The sequence below is a fragment of the Schistocerca piceifrons genome, chromosome 1, assembly GCF_021461385.2.
Source record: "Schistocerca piceifrons isolate TAMUIC-IGC-003096 chromosome 1, iqSchPice1.1, whole genome shotgun sequence".
Lineage (NCBI taxonomy): Eukaryota > Metazoa > Arthropoda > Insecta > Orthoptera > Acrididae > Schistocerca > Schistocerca piceifrons.
Window position 1 is genome coordinate 727,731,993 of NC_060138.1, and position 5,319 is coordinate 727,737,311.

Genomic DNA, 5,319 nt, shown 5'->3' on the forward strand with positions numbered 1-5,319 from the left:
AGTTAAAAAATATGGATGCAAAGTTACCTTTTCCACTAACAAAAACTTGTAAAAAAATCTTATTCACAATCTCAAGTCCACAGTTGCTCCTATACACAATTCAAGCGTTTATAAAATCACTTGTGATACATGTCCTGTTTATTATATAGGACAAACTTGAAGACCTTTTAGTGTCACGTGCAAGGAAATTTATTGGGAAAAAGAGGCACTAATATATGTTTCCATTGTTGCTGATAATCTGTTAATTTCAGTTACAAACTGAGAAGTATTCAAGAAATTTTCATTTTACATAGGGAAAAGAAAGGTCATAGGCTCAATGTTCCCAAGGAGCTGGAGATTTTCAAGCATATTTCTAAGAATGATGGCTTCATCCCCAGTGAACAGTTACAGTTACATAACAAAAATTTTTCAATAACTTAAATTCACTACTCGCAGAATGTTGATACCTTTATTTTTTACTATATTTTCCTCCCTCTAGTTCTGAAGCATCGTTTTCTTTTAAGCTCATAGATGTGTATTACTAAAGTTACCTTTATGCAGATATTTTATGGATTATACAGCTGTTTGTATAAATATTCTATAATATTCTGTGCTTTACATAATGGAAATTTCTGCATAGCCTAATAGTTATACAGGCTGAATTCTATGCTTATGAGAAAGCTTTATGTGCTAAATTCTGTACAGGTGTGAAGATAAAGGAATAACTAACTGATTTTTTATGTAGTGCACCCAATAAAAAACATATATTACTGCAAACACTGTTTTATTTTTGTTCATGCTCCATATTATAACTTGCTCAGATGGAATTGTTTACTGAATAATCACTGACAATATCTTCAGTACAATTTCTAGATTGTCACAACAGCAGCAAGTTGCCTCAGTCACTCCATCCTTATGTTGTGCTCTGGAATGAAAATCAGTAAAACATAATAATGGGTGCTTAGCATGAGAGTGGTAAATTTGTTTGTCATTACAGTCAACACCTTCTTCTTCTTTTTCATCAGTCCTCATCAAACTGAATGACAGGTGAAACTTTCAGGTTTTTCTATATCTAGCTATGAAATGGGTAGCTCTGAGGGATTAAGTAGTGAAGGCAGCAGAGGATCAAGTAGGTAAAAAGAGTCTGTTTATTGTATAACAAGATGTCAACTAAGTATAAGGTCATTGCAGCAAGGAAGGCTGTTCAATAAAAGTTACAACTACTAAGGTTAGGACATTTGGATTGAACAGCAAATACTGGTAGAAACCTTTAAACCAGTTACTGAATCTCCTGATGAACTCCCAGCAAAATTACACAATGACAACAGCATCAACAGTATTACAGCAGCGCTAGGACAGACAAAACATTTGGTGTCAGTGATGAAAAACCATACGTGTTGAGCACACAGCCTATATTTTTAAAAGAAAAAGCAACACAGATAGATAATACGGAATGTCAAAGAATAACAAGTCTAATGAACCTCATTTTCCTAAACCTCACAAAACTGTAAATTATTCACCTAAAGCTGGAGAGATGTATAGTGAAATAGTGCAGTTGACTGGTGTACATACGAAAAGTGGGAAACCAGAGCAGTGTGGAATAAAGATCTGTTATAAAATCTGTATTAGATCATTGATATAGCACTGGTGATGGTATCAACATCCATCATAAACGAATCACCAATTGACCCCCACAGAATATATATTATGACAATGCCAATGAGCTAATAGATCAACTGCGACTGCCCATGGCATCAGTTGCTGTTGATAATACTGCTCATTTGAATGATGTTTCAACAATCTCCGAGCTTAGAGAGAGAGAGATATAATGAAATAAGTATGGAGACAGTAGTATGAGAACTGCACAAACCGGCATGCAAAACATGTTATGATTAAAGGTCTGGATGACTTATGGTAGGCTGATCTTGTAAATATGTGGGAATATTCACATGCAAATAATGGAGTCAAATACTTTTGATGGTCACTGGTGCATTTGCTTGGGCATAACCCATTAAAACAAAAACAGAGAGGGATGTCAGAGCGGTGTTTGACATTTGTTGCAGACAGGGGTGAACTGATGCCCAGACAACCTCCATATTGATCACATTGAAGAGTTTTACAATAGGTATTTCAAAACCATGATGCAGAGGTAAAGAATACATCACTACTCAATGTTCACCCACCAGATGGCAAATATCATGGAATGTCTGAACAGAACAATAAAGGTCTGTGGCAGTTCGATACATCAATCCATGTGATCTCTCTTCAGGACGTCTACCATAACTGCCTTCGTGTAACAAGGATAGCCCAAAGACATGGTCTGCTCTTATGGGCAGCATCCTCAACATCCACGGAGCCCTATCCAATAAAGTGTGGTTTGTATCTTTGATTGCAGCTCTGCACGAGCACACAGATTTGCATCTGATCTCATCCTTGTGGCACCAAGATGGGACCACTATGAACACGCAAAATCTATTATTCTCAAGCACTTACCAAGAACTCCACAAGAAGCCATTAATCACATAGTGCACCACGTACTGCTCAGTGAGCTCACACCATCTCAGCTGTGGCGAAAGACCAGAGCATTGATCAATCCCTCCTTTTTGCCTGACACCGCTTTGTGGTCACTATAGATAGTGAAAACACTGGAAGGTCTCCAGCTGAAACTTTTATCACACCCCAACGACCCATTAGAGATGCGCCTATGGCTAGAAAATGACACTTATGAAATCATCAGATGTTAACAACTCACCACAATGCCGTGTTCTGCGCTGACAGTTGGCAAATACCGCACACATCCCATCATGTACTTTTGAGCAAGGCCATGCGAGGTCACTCCAGTCAACAGCCTCAGCTGAGGAGCTACGGGGTGGCCCTGGCAGTAAACCAGCCACCCCCTCCATGCCTCCTCACCCAGGCCCCCTCTCTGCCTCACCCAATTCTGGTGCTGCAACTACAGATGTCCCACACAGTCTGCAGCCACGCCCTGTATACCTGCTGTGTTGGTACCATGCCCATCATGGAGATGTGGCTCAGAAGTGTCACCCACCATGAGTCCTACATCAAAACTTCCATCACGAGATGAGTTAGGTGCATCGTCTCATGGGTATTCAACAGGGCACCTGCAGCAACATCAATATTCACACAATAAACAACTACCTCTGGCAGACTGTACATACATGACCTCATCAGCAATGCATTCTTCCTGGTTGACACCAGTGCATAAGGTTGAGGTCATAGTGAAAGATTGTGACGAAAAGATAAAGAAAGTAGTACAGAATACTAATGAGAAATTAACATTAATGAGTAGTGAATGTGTAGAAGAGAGAATGAAACTTTGTGAAGACTATATAGTAGGAGGGTGGAGAAACAGTGTAAAGATGAAGTCAAAGCAGCCGGAAATTTTGTGCTGAAAACAGTGTTAAACTTGAGAAACAAATCGATCAGATTAAAAATAATTTAGAAACGGAGGCAGAAACCTAGTATGCAGTAGTGGTAGAGGAAAAACTGGTAAAAGTAAAAAAAAAAAAAAAAAAAAAAAAATGTAGATTCAAAATTGGCTGAAATGGGGAAGAAGTTGGAAGAGGTACAAAATCTAAAGCATAAAGTGTGTATTGTCCCAAACATTCCTTCATTTGTTAGTTGTAAGAAATTTAATAATTTTGAACCATATGAGGAAGTGCATCCACTGGATTTCGTTAGGGAATGTAATGATTTGCCTCAAACATGGAATGATAAAGATAAAATGTCATTTGTGAGAGGTTTTTTTTAATGGGAATGCTTATGGATGGACAGATTAGGTAGCTGACAGTTGTACTTCATGGCACAGCTTCAAAAAAGCATTTTTAGATTAAATTTGGTCAAAAGAGAAGCAGCAGAGAATTTTGAGTGAATTTTGGGGAGGAGAGAGATTTGACTCTGGGAAGGGTACTGTGAAAGGTTCCTGTCAGTTTTGGATAAGCAAACCGAAATATTTGAACAAAGAGATAGGTAGTGAATCAATAACTTTGGATTTAGAAACTAAGTTGCCTCGGAAAGTTAGAGAATTGCTTATACCTGCCCCTAGAGGTAATATTAGTGATTTTTTGAATTATTTTGATAAAGTGGAAAGAGTGAAGCTCTCAGTGGAAGATTGTAGGAGGAATTTTGACGATAATAATCAATCAGGGAGGCTGTTTCAGGGAAACAGGATGAGCAGAACTATTTCTAGTAGAAATTCAAGAAATGATTGAGTGGAGGACAGCCAAAATGGGCACAGAAATGGCAGGAGAAATTGAAGGAACAAAAATGGAGGATAAGATGGTAATTCTGGATCAAACCATTTAAACTACGAAGCAGGGGGCTCAGCATTATGAGTTGGATTCAATTATGTGGTGATAATGCTTACCCCAACTGTCTGTCTCATTTTTCGTGTTTCCTGAGGCAGTCAAACTCTTCTCCTATCCTATCTGTAGTTTATAAGTGAATCAGAAACATTCTATCTTCCACTTTCATGTGATTTTGTACAGCAGGATACTTTAGTACAGGAATATTTTAGAAAAGGTTTTTCCAGTGTTATCTATATAGATTATGTTGTGTTAGTGATAAGTGATGGAATCATAAGAGGATGGAAGAAAGGGCAATTTTTAAAAAATAAATAAAATAAAAAAAAACAGCAGTGGTATTTGGTAAAAATCTATGAGATAATGTGTTTATTCTGGTTTTAAGAAATATGATGAAAATAAATTGGTGTCATGGTTAAAGAATTTCAGTCAAACAAAGAGGTAAGGTAAACAGAAAATGAAAGGTGTCAGCATATGGGGAGGAGAAAGTGCAGATTATCTGAAAACTATAATTAACATATGAAGAAATCAGCTCATGTGTGAAATTTGCTGCAGCAGCAGAGGCAATATGCAGTAAAAACTATCTTGAATACTGGGTCTTAATATTAATTGTGGTGTTATAGAAGTGTTTGTGTTCAAAGCAATTAGTACATGGAGATAACTATCTACCTATAGAAGCGTGTCATGGTACAGCCTCTTCTAACATTAAGGAAATAAAACTGGAGTAATGTGTGTGGAAAGAATAAGCAAGATCTGCATGTTTTTCAGGCTAGAACCTCAAGCAATTTGATGGAACACAGTGAGATAATAGTTTCTCTAAGTGACAATTTTGTCTGATCAGTAATTAGAGTTAAGTTTGCCTTAGCATACGTATCTGTTACTGCGGAGTGTTTTCAGTAGAATCAATTTTGCATTGGATAATCAGAGTAGGTGTTTATTTATTAGATAATGAAGCAGTAATGAGATAAATTAATGAATAATGTTAAGGTCTTAATGGTTAGAGCACCCTGTCTCTGCA

The 5,319-nt window shown here is 37.4% G+C and overlaps 1 long non-coding RNA gene across 1 annotated transcript; it reads right to left on the reverse strand.

Annotated features, from left to right (window-relative positions):
* Positions 1-746: 746 nt before the first annotated feature.
* On the reverse strand, positions 747-3,271 carry LOC124802564. The gene is made up of 2 exons (XR_007017128.1): positions 2,732-3,271; positions 747-904 (listed from the first exon to the last, which is right to left on the reverse strand). It is a non-coding gene; the product is annotated as an uncharacterized LOC124802564 (long non-coding RNA).
* Positions 3,272-5,319: the final 2,048 nt, after the last annotated feature.